Below are 15,317 nucleotides of genomic sequence, written 5' to 3'. Positions count from 1 at the left end.
CGCTGAGTGTCACTGAGAGAATTGCTACACAGTGTACCCCCACACCCCCAATTCAAGACTTTCCCTGTATAAGACCTTGCTTTTTTATATACCTTATTCATGACCTGTGAAAAGGGTATACTTTTTTGTGCCAGTCGAAGGGTTGCCATTTCTAGAACGAGGCAGCTCGTTTCCGGAAATTCGCTTTGTTGGAAATCAAATGAGGTTTCGGGAAATCCCGATTATTCCAACTCTGCCCCGGATTCTTACTTTGCGCCCAACAGGAATAATCGGAAATTCCCGAAACCTCACTTTCCAACAAAGCGCCGCATTTCCGGAAACGAGCTGCCTCGTTCTAGAAATGGCAACCCTGCAACTGGCACAAAAAGCATACGCTTTTCAAAACATGATTTAGACCACACACACACACAAAATGTGAGAAAATCAGGTTAAGATTAAAGATATTTATATGAAAAAGCAAAGTCTTATAAAGAGGATCGAAGTCTCAAATCGGTGTGTGAGTGTGTGTGTGTGTGAGGGGGGAGAGAGGGGGGGGGAGGGGGGGTTAACTGTGTAACAATTCTCTGACAATCAGCTCATGTCGCGTTTTTCTTTATTTTGAACACGATGAATATTTCTCCCATTAAAGACATTTTGCAACAATCAGTGACAAGAGCCAATAGACTACTACACTACGGCATTGTGTTTCTGCAGTCCAGAGCCTGTGTGAGTGTCATCGATTAAGACTGAGTAAAAATCGTTACAATCGATAGTCACCAGTGAGAAGATTTATCGGAACATTTTTGTTGTTGCATTTTTGTTGTTGTAATTTTCAGACCTGAAATGTTCAAAATGACGTCATATTAGTTCGTTTTGGTCGTGTTGGTCCAACCCGAAATTATCAAATTTTTTTTTAAAATCGGTTGGTTTGATGCTTTATAAAAAAAATAACCTGTGCAGATTTACTCACACACTTTCATTTTCATATGCATTTTTTGCCTGGGATCCCTTTGTGGTTGACTGGGCTCTAAACAACAAATATTAATAACAATAAAAGGCATGTATTACTTTGTGGAATGCGATTTTTTTAGGTTCGACGTAATTTGTAAAATTAAATTTGTAATTTGTAAAATGTTTTACAAATAGGGGGGTTAACAACATTCGTCAATGTGTTCCATGAGGGAGCAACTCTGTTAGAAAGAGAATGTTTTCGAATATTAGTTTGACCGGCTAAACTTACATTTTTACAAATCACGGGTTAACAGCAGTCCCTTCAAACTGCCTGGTGATACTAAGCTTATGTATCCGGAAGACTTGACTGGGCGAACCAAGCAGGCAAATTTAGCATCGGATTTCACTAGCTTACAGCATTTACCCTCCCCAACTTCTTAAAGTTAGAAATTGTGCGATTTTTCTCGCCCATGACACTTAGATTTATGGTAAAGGAAGAATAATGTTTCTGACAGGACCAATAAGAAAAGATTGAATTATCAATCAAACTATATAACAAGAAGGCGCAAGTGGTCAACTAGATCTAAAAAGTTGCCCATCGTGTTTATAATCTGTACCATGTAGCTTTGAAATCAGCAGTAGGCCTACATTGTTTCGGACACATAAGCTGTGAAAACCCGTAAAGTACATTGACTTTTTCGAAGCATGATCACAAAAATATGGTCGCAAAAATGAGGCGATTTGGTAGAAAAATAACGTTTTTGAGGTAAAAAGTATCGTGTCTATTGTGTGGATAGTTTGTGTATTGGTCTGTATCTGAGTTATTCCATGATTCAGATATAAACACAAAACAATACCAACGTGTTTAAGAGAGGAACACTGTGTGTCCGACGTAACTCGAAGACACAGCAAATCATTAATAATCAAAATCGTTAAGGCTCTTGATCTGCCGTGTACGTGTTAAAAACATCGCACCTAAATCTGACCGAATTTCGAGTCTATTCAATGACGACGTCACTAAAACCATAGACCTAAATCTAATATAGGTCCCTGCTAAAACCAAAAGAATTCCATTCATAACACAGTCATTCATGCGTCATGAGCCGGTTGATGACGCCACGTCATGGACCAATCGAATCGTTACAACATATGCTGACGTCAGCTGCGACGCCGCGCGAAAATGTGCTAACCTAGCCTTACTTGTCTCTGTGATAACTGATTCTGGACTTTCAATGTTCATTTTCTAGCTGCATGTCGACTCGATGTCTTCTTATTGATACTGTTTGTTGGTTGGTTGACGCAACCAAGCAAATACGTTTTAGTTACCAAATATCTATTTCAATTCGTTTCCCCCGACTGCATTTTGTTCAGAATGAGCTCTGAATGGGAAGCAAATAAAGCTTGTTACTATTATACTATGGCTTTTTGTAATCTGTCTTGTGTGTTTGGACACCATTTTACGCTAAACATGTGTGATGTTACACACATTTCCGACCACCCCTCGTATCCAAAAAGCATAAACTTATCTTTTCTTTAGCATGGCACGGTGGCATATATGTCTATATCTGTCACACAAACCATAAAAACAACCTATTCAGACAGTTTCAATTTTCACGATGCATGTCACACTTTTGGTACGTGCAGCTTTATGGAATGACCCATAAGCTTAGTCAAAACTTGACTAAATGTAAAAAATGACTCAACTTTGACACTTTCAATACCATGAAAAACGGAATACGTCTGTATCAAGTCACCTGTTAGCCTCCTCGATTTTAGGGAGATTGACTCGACTCGGACTGAGTACACGCAGTCCGGCTGTTGACATGTGTCATGTGTGTTTTTGTGTGTATTTTATTTTGTAAAGCTTTAGCCAGTATCGTGGCCCTCCTTCGCACCCTTTCTATAGGGCTGCTGATCGACGCTTCAAATGTGGATGCTAGATAACGTTAAATGAGATATTTTAGTGTAGTTAGTTTGGGAAGCTTTATACTGGTAATTTACCCGAATCTGCCGATTCAAAACTGACACTTCTCCGGGAATCAACAATATACTACCCATCTCCAAAAAAGCCTAACAAAACTAGGCAGATATTACACCGAGGGAGCCACTGAGGGACACTCGCCGTGCTGTAATGACCGCAGGTGAAGAACTTGACTAAACGCGCGTCCTGGAATAAGAAAGCATTCACTGCAAGCCGTCCCTTTTCCAAAATGGCGAGAAAAGGACGTTATTTGCTGTCTGATTGTTTTCAGCGAAGCTCATTGTATTAGATCTCTTGTCAAAAACTGAGATGTTTTGATATCTCAAAGTGAATGAAAATCGCCTGGAAATCCATCGTTCACCAGTGAACGAAATTCAAGGAAAAGTGCAAGGAGTTTATCTTAGAGCGCTGTCCGTAAATTCCGGATTTTAGCATATAACCACGTCATGTCCCAAATAGACACTAGTTTTGGGGACAGAAAAACCAAGTTAGCATAGCATAAATTCCGGACGAGGGAAACCGGGAACGGTGGTGACGATCATAGCCATCCCTGCCGTGCAACCCTTGCGTCCGCAGCTACACAAGAAAGTGAAACCAAACTGCATTTAATTCATGCGTCCGTCATTCGGTTGTTGACGTTGTTGTTGTTTTTTGGTATGTTTGTTGTTGTTGCTGGTATGCATGATTTGCTGAATATTCCATAATAACGCTGAAATGGTGTCGCTTTCTAAACTCAAAATCAGTTGATATTCTGGTCGTGTCGAGTTTGGAGTACTCTCATTCCAGAGACTGTAAGCGTGCCCCCTGCACGCCTCTCCCGCCTCTCCTGTACCGTCCAAATAGTGTGATCGTAGCCTAGAGAGAAAAAGAAATCAGCACAGACTGTTTCAATCGCCAAACTTGTTCGTGTAGTGACGGTCGAATGGAGGTTCGATTCTACGCCGATTCTACACCTCCGTACCGTTACATTTATCTTAGTACTTACTTGCCAGACACCGGCCCATTGCCATTGGTCAGTAGTGTTCTATTGGCGCCGACAGGGCAACAACTTTCGGACAGCCTTGGTGACAGTACTGAGACGAGTTGCCCAGAGCGGATGACAGAAAGCCGCAGGAAAGCGCTCGCGAAGCACTCGGCGAGCGGCTTTGGTATATGCTCGCCCACCGCGCGCTGCGTAATCCAAGATGGCGGCGGTGTTTACACTGCGATGCCGTGTAGCGTGTTGCGATCTTCTCGGCGTGGTTTTCGACGTAACCCGAGGGATCCACCGCTTTTCAAGGTTCAGGGACTACCCCAGCTAAATTTCCCATCATAACCCCGTTCTCTCTGACGATTTCACTGACCGAATCGTCTACTAAACTTGGCCAAAAAATTATTGCAACAAATTTCGCCCCCAAATTAAAGCATTAATTCCCGTGTAATTTCATTAAAACTTGATATTCCAGTTAAGGCCGTTCACTTGACTATCAGGATCACTTTTTGGATTAAAAATATCTTTCACAAGGATCACGTGACCGCCGCTCAAATAAGGGTACCCTCAAAATCGACCTGACAAAAACGGAAGGGCCCAATTAAAAATCGACAAAAAATCACAATAGGCAACTGTCATGAAGTGGATTGTAGTGTGAATAAAGGATCTATTCTGAAAACGTGTTCTGCCCTATCTTTTTACACTGACTTCAAACTTCACACCAACACACTCCAAACACAGAATTTTGGGAGGATACAGACTTATATTTCCTCACCAAAATATAACACAATTCTTCACTTCAAATACATCAATACAAATCAACTTCTTGAACACACAGTTCACACAACATATAGCATTCACTCAATGCATGTAAATACATAGTATAAAGATACTTTCTCAAAGATAGATTAACGCACAAAATAAAGTGCTGACCAACACTCACGAGTTCGTATCACGGCTCACTGCATGTCGTCATTTACACATCCTTGTGTCGTTGAATCCTGTAGATGATGAATTCCCAGAAACTTTCCTTATAGGTGCCAACACACACCTTTCACGTTTCTCCCCGAGAAACATTTCCGCCATTAGCGAAATAAACCGTCGTCGCCGGCTACGACCGGTAACGATGGAAACTCCTCCGTTTAGCCATCCCTGCGCCGATGTGGTCTCTTCCCCCACCATCGCTCCGCATTCTCCCGTGTAAGGTCCCTCCCTTGTCCACGCCATGGAAAAACCCTCATGGAACCTCCTAAAGAATTAACCCAAGTCTTAATACACATTCTCTTAAACGATCTCCTCTTCCTAAACTAAAGTCATGTAAACATCTCTCTCGTTCATTCTACATTCACATTCCGTCCGCAGACAAAATCCAACTATACTTCATCCATGAATCACTTAATCCATCACTGACACTACCACACATAGTATCACTCTTAAACATAACATAAATGCGTAACAGCAATTATGTTCAAGAATTTACCAACAAAAACCATAACATAATCACAAGAATTCTCTCAACACTTCACACTAGAATTTAGTGCATTTTGTATACACTAACCTTTACATTCCAGCTATGTCTTCCAACTTCAATAATATACAACATAGTAAATCATTTACCTTAAGAGACCCGTCTCTTGAAAGAGTACTTGTTCCCAGAACAAGACCGACACGCGCCGACAACCTTCCCGGTTGAAAATCTTAAACGCTGTGACGTTATTAACCCCAGACCAGCTACAGTTCTCATAAACACAACTCATGTCAAACTATGGTTTTCTCGTGCAACGCACAAAACTCGTGATAACGCTTCTCCGGTCACCACACATCGCACTTCAATATTTAGGGAGGTTAAAAACACGACGTGGTTTCACATCACAAATATGCTACTCACATCTTTGTGACAGCAACACTTTGCAACTTTTACATACAAGAAGAAAGTCAAATCAATTATCTACCCTGAACAGATTGATTTGTTTAGCTAGCTTGCGTATTTCGTGTGCTCTGCTATTCCTACTGATGCAGGTGTCGATCGCAAGAGCGGTCAAAAACGGGACTTGTTGCGTCATTTTGTAGGGGTATCATGACAAAAAGCGCTGCACTTTAGCAATGACTTGGTGGATTGCTTTTAAACTTTCAGAATAATTTATTAACATACTGAAGATACTTCGAGGTAAATCTTGGATCGTTACAGTTATGTGTTAAGATGTTATGCAATGTTTCGGAAAAAGTTGTTAAACTCGTCATATGATTGTTCACTTGTGTCCAAAAAATTCATGACTTCGCATGTCTTTAGACAAATGATTGATACACACACTGCAAAAGTTTTATGTGCGTATATGCACTGACACAAATTTGCTAGGTTTGTAAACACGCTTGATATTTAAGGGATGAATCTGGTGCCACAGCGATGCCCAGCCAAGCGTAACCGCAGCATGTTTTGAGAGGCACGCAGCGACAACAGCAGTCAGAGGAAAACAGCTTGAACGTTCCATATTTTTCTCATGTGTTTGCATGACTAGCAAATGTACACCAGTGATTACACGCAAATGAAACTTCCACAGTATATTTATAAATTATTTATCTGTAGACATGCAAAGTCATGAATTTTTTGGACATAAGTGAACAATGCTATGATGAGTTTAACAACTGTTTCCGAAACATTGCGTCACATCTGATAAAATATCTGTAACGATCCAAAATTACCCTCGAAGCATTTCTAGTATGTTGGTAAATTATTCTGAAAGTCTCAAAGCAATCCACCAAGTCATTGCTAAAGTACAGCGCATTTTGTTATGACACCCCTACAAAATGACGCAAAAAGTCCCGTTTTTGACCGCTCTTGCGATCGACACCTGCATCAGTAGGAATAGCATAGCACACAAAATACGCAAGCTAGCTAAACAAATCAACCTGTTCTGGGTAGATAATTGATTTGACTTTCTTCCCGTATTAAAAGTTGCAAAGTTTTGCCTATAGTGATTTTTTGTCGATTTTTTAATTGGGCCCTTCCGTTTTTGTCAGGTCGATTTTGAGGGTACCCTTATTTGAGCGGCGGTCACGTGATCCCTGTAAAATATATCTTTAATCCAAAAAGTGATCCTGATAGTCAAGTGAACGGCCTTAACTGGAATATCAAGTTTTAATGAAATTACACGGGAATTAATGCTTTAATTTGGGGGCGAAATTTGTTGCAATAATTTTGTGGCCAAGTTTAGTTTAAGAAGTACAACTTTTTTTCATATCTGCAGCAATCGTGCTTTCTTCGTCGCCTTCGTGAAGCGATTTGCCTCGTTGTGAGCCCGTTGCATAGACCAATCCAGAGCGACTTTTCTCTGAGCGGGCTATTGTGATTCTGAGCAACGCATGGCTGATCCCACAGCCAGAAAAGCCAGCGTCTCAGGGAGTAGCTGCGTTACCTTGTGCACAACTGAACAGGCCGTTCTGAGAGTTATCACTGACCTGAAACACAAACATGGCGTCTTCCTTGACGAAAAAGGTCAGTTTGCATGATGTACTGCCTCTCTCTAAAACTAATTACTGACACCAAAAGTGCGGTCCTAATTCTGAGTCTAGGAAAAACTACCATGACACACCCATTTGAAACGAAAAGGCAAATACGTAAACAGGCTAACAAACACCTAAGCACGAGGTCAAAAAGGACAAGCAATAAGCGCGTAAAGCGACCTCAAAACAGCCAGCCAACATGTCGGGCTAAGCGAAGATTAAAAAGAACTTACTGGAACATAAATCACAGAGACAGCCCTGAGGTTGAAATCCTTAGACAAACAGCGCTCAATCACCGGTCTTGGTAACAGAAGCCAACAGCAAACCTAATTTGCATTAAAAGGATTTTATTTATTTTCAAAGCGCAATTTCTTTTCAAACAGAACCCATGCATTCATGTTTGGATTTAGGAGATAATAAACACTACAATGCAATACTTTTTAACAGTCTGTTATCACAACTAAAATTTCAAGCAGAGTTTCTATATATATATACGACTTGTGTCTGTGTGTGTGTGTGTGTGTGTGTGTGTCTGTGTGTTCGCGATGCACGCCCAAGGTTCTCGATGGATCTGTTTCAAATTTGGTGGCCATATTCAGGTACACCCCGGACACAACCTGCTCGATGAGATATTTCAACACGTGCTCTCTGCGCGCAGTGCTGAACCGATTTTGGTTTTTCTGTTCATCTTCCCAGATCCATTCCCACTAACTCTTCCTTATCTTCTCCAGTGTTGTGCGTTTATCTCCCTTCCTTCGTGTTGCGTCAATCCATATTCCCGTTTCTATTTTTAGAAGGTCACTGTCGACAACGCTCAATCCATATTCCCGTTATACTATTTTTAGAAGGTCACTGTACTCTTCCTTATCTTCTGCAGTGTTTTGCGCGTTTATCTCCCTTCCTTCGTGCTACCTTATCTTCTCCAGTGTTTTGCGCGTTTATCTCCCTTCCTTCGTGCGGTACGCCGGCTAAGCCGGCGTACACCCGGCAAAGCCGGGTCCTTGGCGCAGCCGGGTATTCGGCTCGACTTCTTCCCGGCGAAGCCGTACCCGGCGAAGCGGGTATTCATCTAGTTAAGTAATAAATTGCTAAATCAGTTTTTAAGCTTTGGTACCGAAAAGCAATCTCATAGTCCGGGCCGAGGCAGGCATTGTTTGACCAAAAATGCAATGAATTTTATTTATATTCAACGACAAAAGATAGTAGCACTTTTGAATTTTGTGTCACAGAGGTACTATCAAACGCAATGGACTCCCGTTTTAAATAATGTTTAAGGGGGCCATCTTTACTGTAGGCTTGCACGTGAATTTTAGTAGGTATAACCAACTGTTTTTTTCAACTTCTTCATATAATGATTTCTTTTAGTCTGCACTTTAAAGCAATGTTTTCATAGTTGTAATTAATTCAAATAGAGAGAAATTATGGCCGCTATTTTTTGTTTTGTTTTTGTTTTTAGGAGTTGCACCGCGAAAACTTAGTTTGCTAATAACAGGGGACACATCTATAGCAAGAACAAACAAGTCGCGTGAAGCGATATAAACACATTTAGTCAAGCTGTCGGCATAAAAGAAACAGATGAACACACACACAAAAGTCATCGCCGAGACTATATTAAGATAGTCTCGACTAACCACACGGAAAAACCAAGACTAGTCACGCTCGTCTCCGCGTAGCGCGCGAAAGCAGTAGTTATTACACCCCCGGTATAGGGGTGTGTATAGGTTTCACTCGATGTGTTTGTTTGTTTGGGTGTTTGTGTGTTTGTGTGTTTGTGTGTTTGTGTTCGCATATAGATCTCAAGAATGAACGGACCGATCGTCACCAAACTTGGTGAACAGGTTCTATACATTCCTGAGACGGTCCTTACAAAAATTGGGACCAGTCAAACACACGGTTAGGGAGTTATTGGTGGATTAAGATTAAGAGTGACATATTAATGGTCAAAGGGAAATAACCATTCTCACTGCCACCAACCTCGACGTACCCTTTACGCGAATAAACATTCTGACTTGTGACTTGTGACTTGTGACTTGTGACTTCAGACTTCAGACTTCTGACTGTCTCTCTGTCTCTCTGTTTCTCTGTCTCTCTGTGTCTGTCTCTGTCTCTGTCTCTGTCTCTCTCTCTCTCTCTCTCTCTCTCTCTCTCTCCGCATGTAATAAAGTTCTGAGTTCTCTGACGGGGGTGTTTTTCCTACCTCGGAGGAATTTCTTGTTTTCTTTAATTCTGAGCAAATTTTTATAGTAAACATGACATATGTATATGTTTTTGAAATCAGGAGAAATTGAGGAATACGATGCAATCATTTTTAAATCTGCTAGTGAATATTCGATTTTAATGACAACTTTAATGAGCAAACTAATTAACTAATTGTTACGCTGCCGAGCTGAAATTCAATACCATAGTCCGGACTTCGTCGAAAATTGCTTGACCAAAATTTCAAATAATTTGATTGAAAAATGAGGGCGTGACAGTGCGGCCTCAACTTTCACAAAAAGCCGGATATGACGTCATCAAAGACATTTATCGAAAAAATGAAAAAACTTCCGGGGATATCATACCCAGGAACTCTCATATGAAATTTTATGAAGATCGGTCCAGTAGTTTTCTCTGAATCGCTCTACACACACACACACACGCACATACATACTAAAAAGCGTTTACTTAATGATTGAAATTTAAAAATAAATTTTAACATAATGATTTGCGATCAGGAAAACTGTACAACGTACCAAATTACTTGGCGAATGTTGAGTGTACATGATTTACTGCAGGTCTGTAAAACAAGCTCTAGTTTTAATATTTAATCTATCTAGACTTATGAACAATTCTATATGATGCTAGTTATGGTCTTTCGATATTGCATATGAAAGAACCAATTTTAAATCAAGTACTTTATAAATGTCCACCAGTTAAGTGGTCTTATTGTTTATAAATCCACTTGGTAAATATTTTTGTGTCATTTTTAAAAACATTTTCCGACGTCACAATTTTTACGCAAGCATTTGATCGATATTGAGATCATGTCGGAGATAGCTCAAAGTAGCGAAATGTATCAATGGAATAGGTCTGACATGCGTAAAGTTACACGCGAATGAATCGGCACTTTGGTGAAAAAAAGGCACTCCAATTTTTGAGAGTAAAAATCCTATAGTAATGTATCGTGATATTTTTGTGTGGATACTGAGTAATAGAGGGAGCTCTTTTGATCAAGTCATTTGGTTAAATGAATATTTATTTTCCCAAGTGCAAATGTTAAAGGCACAGTAAGCCTCCCGTAAACCATCTCAGATACTGTCAGGCTTTTACACACAGTACAAACACCCTTCCATTTGAACGCTCACCAAACGGGAACATCCTAGGTGCCCTACGTAAAGAGCGAGCAATTTTCAAAGAATTAATTTTGCGGATTGTGTCAGAGACAATCGGACCGTGGTGCGTTTTGGCGCTAGACCTAACTTTTAGAAATCAAAATAATAAATTGACAGCTTGTTACACAAACATTCTTAAATCATAAAAGAATTCTTTTTTCATCAAGACAAGATCAGTACAATTCGAAGTTTTGAAAGTTCGAAAAAAGAAAAGCCCGGAAGCAGGGTCACGCAAGGTCGTGGTTATCGTAGCAGACGACGGTTTATGCCTATCGCCAGTTCCTCTGAACAGTGAAAAGCCATCGCTAGAGTTCTTGTGAACCACAGCCGTTTGTTTCGTGCATAGTCAGAGGCCCTCTGGCAGATCAACGAACAACGACTCTGAATCATACTGACATGGTTTGAAGGCAACAGAGGTTTCCAAAGTAGACAGGCATAATTATGAAGACGTGGAATAGATGGCATGTGGGAACAAGTTCCCAACTTTCTTAGAGGAAAGGAGGGGGGGGGGGGAGGAGCTGGGAGGAGGGTAGAGGGGGCTAAATTGTCACAGCTTATTTTGCTATCGATCTGCGACGCAAGTGGGTCATGCAACACTGAAGATAGGAACACGCGTTGACAGAGGGCGCGGATAACAACGGGAAGCTCCATTTTTCAGCGAATCAAAACCCTAAACCTCGTCACTCTCCCTTCCAGATAATATCCACACAAGTTTGGTTGTTTCTTTTTATTCCGATAAAGTTGTTGATGATAAAGCTTTTGTCCGTTAACAAAATTGGCAGCACTGTGACGTCCGCAATTTTTCAAATCACATCCATTGGCATTTTTGTTAAACTTTCACCCGGTCCGAGTATTTAAGTTTGAGAGGTTTAACACTGATTGATTAATATTTTGATTCAGTAAAACAAACGGCTGATTGTGAGTACGTTACCAGAAAAAAACAAGTCGCGTAAGGCGAAAATACAACATTTAGTCAAGTAGCTGTCGAACTCACAGAATGAAACTGAACGCAATGCAACGCAGCAAGACCGTATACTCGTAGCATCGTCAGTCCACCGCGCACGGCAAAGGCAGTGAAATTGACAAGAAGAGCGGGGTAGTACTTGCGCTGAGAAGGATAGCACGCTTTTCTGTACCACTCTTCGTTTTAACTTTCTGAGCGTGTTTTTAATCCAAACATATCATATCTATATGTTTTTGGAATCAGGAACCGACAAGGAATAAGATGAAAGTGTTTTTAAATTGATTTGGACAATTTAATTTTGATAATAATGTTTATATTTTTAATTTTCAGAGCTTGTTTTTAATCCAAATATAACATATGTATATGTTTTTGGAATCAGAAAATGATGAAGAATAAGATGAACGTAAATTTGGATCGTTTTATAAAAAAAATATTTTTTTTTACAATTTTCAGATTTTTAATGACCAAAGTCATTAATTAATTTTTAAGCCACCAAGCTGAAATGCAATACCGACGTCCGGGCTTCGTCGAAGATTACTTGACCAAAATTTCAACCAATTTGGTTGAAAAATGAGAGCGTGACAGTGCCGCCTCAACTTTCACGAAAAGCCGGATATGACGTCATAAAAGACATTTATCGAAAAAATGAAAAAAACGTCTGGGGATTTCATACCCAGAAACTCTCATGTCAAATTTCATAAAGATCGGTCCAGTAGTTTAGTCTGAATCGCTCTACACACACACAGACACACAGACACACATACACCACGACCCTCGTCTCGATTCCCCCCTCTACGTTAAAACATTTAGTCAAAACTTGACTAAATGTAAAAACAGTTATAAAATCAAATAACATACACACAATGAAAACCGGGCTCACTTAACAGTTGGCTTGACAAACACAAACCAAAGACTGAACGTGTCGGACAAGTAAAAGTCTCCCCCCCCCCACACACACACACACAATTAATGGCGCGCACACAGACGCACGCATGCGCGCACATCTCACATTCACCACACACACACACGGGAAGGGAAATTCCGTCTGTGAACGGCCATTCCAGACATGTCAAGACTCAAGAACAGTTGTAAAGGATTAACCAATGCGTACCTCGCTGTTGGTTTCATTACAAGCCCGTGCATGGTGACAGATAGTCTTCTGGCACGGTGCGGGCTGGTTTGGGGGGCTCAGCGAGCCGTCCAGTCACTGAGGCAGCGCTAACAGTCACAAAATCAATGTTGTGTATGATCTTGTGTTTGTATTGTGGATTTGAACCACGTTCTCCCCGAGTCTCAGTATATACGACATACCGTTTACTTTAAAGTTCTCTGTGCGTGCTTGTACCTTTGTACAGTCTAAAGTAAACGAGCAGAAATAAATGCAGACCATTTGAACAAAGTGAGGTCGACGACCTACTGAATCATATCAGTCACTGAGACAATTTGAATAAAGTGAGGTCGACGACCTACTGAATCATATCAGTCACTGAGACTTCTTCTTCTTCTTGGCGTTCGCAGAGGTTACACAATCAGTCCAGCACTGGTGATAAATGTTGTCGTTTTCTCCAACTCCTGTCGACTGCCGTATAGTTTGGTCTGCAAGGGAGTTGGTGACGGCCACACTTCTTTTCGTTCCTCATCTAGTAAGGGACATCGCTGTAAGATGTGTTCCGCTGTTTGGTCCTCTTGACCGCAGGCACAGGTTGGTGATGGCGCCAGCTTGAACTTTCGGTTCATGTGAGCATTGAGCCTGTTGTGGCCAGTACGCAGCCTGATGAGGTTGACTTGCTGCTCTCTGGACATTGTGTGGTAGTCATCTCTGTTTGTCCTTGGCCTCATCAATGCCTTGATGATTGTCTTCTGCTCACTAAAGCTGACACTGTTTTCAGGTTGGTCTTCCACGGCTCCTTCTTTTGCCAGCTCATCTGCCCTTTCATTTCCTGGTATCCCACAGTGTGCTGGTATCCACTGGAGGACAACTCTTCTGGTTTGTCTGACCATCTGTAATGCTTTGGCCAGCTGTGGGAGTTTGTCGTTCTCTAGGGCCTGAAGGACTGAAAGGGCGTCCGAGAGGAAGACAACTTGGTAGCAAGGGTCTGCGGAGTCCTGAACGAAGGAGGCGGCCTGCATGAGAGCTTCTGCTTCTGCTTTATAGTTTGTGCAGTGTTTGCCAGTGGCAACGCTGGATGTAGCTGTATGTCCCCCAGGGAACTGGATGAGAATGCCTGCACCTCCATTGAGCACGGCGTTAGTTGCTGATCCATCGGTGTATACATGGATCCACGCCTCTTTTGGGTACTGTTCGTCGATCAGGGCTAAGGTGAGTGCCTGTCGAGCTGTGTCATTCTGATCTTCTCCTGAGGTAACATGTGGAACACTGGTGCAGATCTGGATGCCTGGTTTCTCTGTTGCCTTGGGGGTTTCCTCTTCTTCTTGAGTCAGAGGTAGAGTGTTCTGTGGAAGGACTTCCCTGTACTGTCGAGAAAGTCTCTTGCTCTCGTGTACAAAACTGCTCCGTTTAAGCCGGTTCTTGGTGAGGTTGCTCAGTCTGTGCTTCATGGGGTGGTCGGGTAGGCACTTGAGCTTCTCGGCCTGTACCATAGTCTTGGCTTCTCTTCTCTGACAGAGGGGTTGGATGGTGGTAAGCTTCTCCATTTCCTTGATGGGCGTGGATTTCATTGCACCGGTGATGAGTCGGAGGGCCTGGTTTTGCACACGGTCAAGGGTCTGCAGGTTTGTCTTGGCTGAGGTTGACCACGCTGTGGAGCCGTACTCGAGGTGGGGTCTGATTGTTCCCTGGTATACTGTCTTCAGTATCTTCTCGTTCGCTCCCCAGGTGGTACCTGCCAGCTTCCTGAGTATGGCTAGCTTGCGCCGGGCCTTTGTCTCTGCCTGTGCAATGTGTGGTTTCCAGGTCTGCCGTCTATCAAAGGTGACACCAAGGTACGTTGCTTCTTCATCCTCTCTCAGAGGAGTTCCACCAAGCCTAATGGTTCCGGCTTTCTGCTTTGGCGACAGTGTGAATAGGGTGGTGGAGGATTTCTCCTTGTTGATGGAGACGCACCAATCTTCTGCCCATGCGTTCAGCCTATCTGCCGCTTGCTGCATTCTGTAGGTGGCAGTACTTGCGTGCTCCTCCTTGCACCAGATCACAAGGTCGTCTGCGTAGAGAGCAGCTTTGATCCCCTTGGGCATCTCAGACACCAGATCGTCGATGAAGAGAAGGAAGAGTGTGGGGGAGAGGACTCCGCCCTGAGGGACGCCATGACGAAGGAGGAACTTCTTGCTTTTGGTCTGGTCGACGTTAACTCTTGCCCTGCGGTTATAGAGGTAAGAGCGAATCCACTGGTACATGTTGCTGGACACGCCTTTCCTCAGCAGTTTTACAAGGAGTCCATCTTTCCAGACCTTGTCAAAGGCCTTCTGAAGATCTATCCAGGTGACGAAGACCAGCTTCTGTTCCTGAAAGGCATCTTCAACTTCTTGCGCCAGGTAAGTGACCTGATCTTCAGTGCTGCGGAACTGTCGGAATCCAGCTTGTTCAGGGGCGAGGAGGTTCCTGGATTCCAGGTACCACCTGAGGCGCTCGTTCACAATTCT

At 42.2% G+C, this 15,317-nt stretch overlaps 1 protein-coding gene across 1 annotated transcript in view; it reads right to left on the bottom strand.

The window, feature by feature from the left end:
• Positions 1-4,201, bottom strand: part of LOC138979821 (lipid droplet-associated hydrolase-like) — a 57,898-nt gene extending 53,697 nt beyond the window's left edge. The window contains exon 1 of the mRNA XM_070352566.1: positions 3,897-4,201. The gene's annotated coding sequence lies outside the window, so the exon portion shown is untranslated. The remainder of the gene's footprint in view (positions 1-3,896) is intronic.
• Between the last annotated feature and the right edge of the window lie 11,116 nt (positions 4,202-15,317).

Source organism: Littorina saxatilis, linkage group LG11 (genome assembly GCF_037325665.1).
Source record: "Littorina saxatilis isolate snail1 linkage group LG11, US_GU_Lsax_2.0, whole genome shotgun sequence".
In the NCBI taxonomy this organism is placed as follows: Eukaryota; Metazoa; Mollusca; class Gastropoda; order Littorinimorpha; family Littorinidae; genus Littorina; species Littorina saxatilis.
Note: the sequence above shows the minus strand (reverse complement) of the source record. Positions and strands in the feature narration are given on the sequence as shown.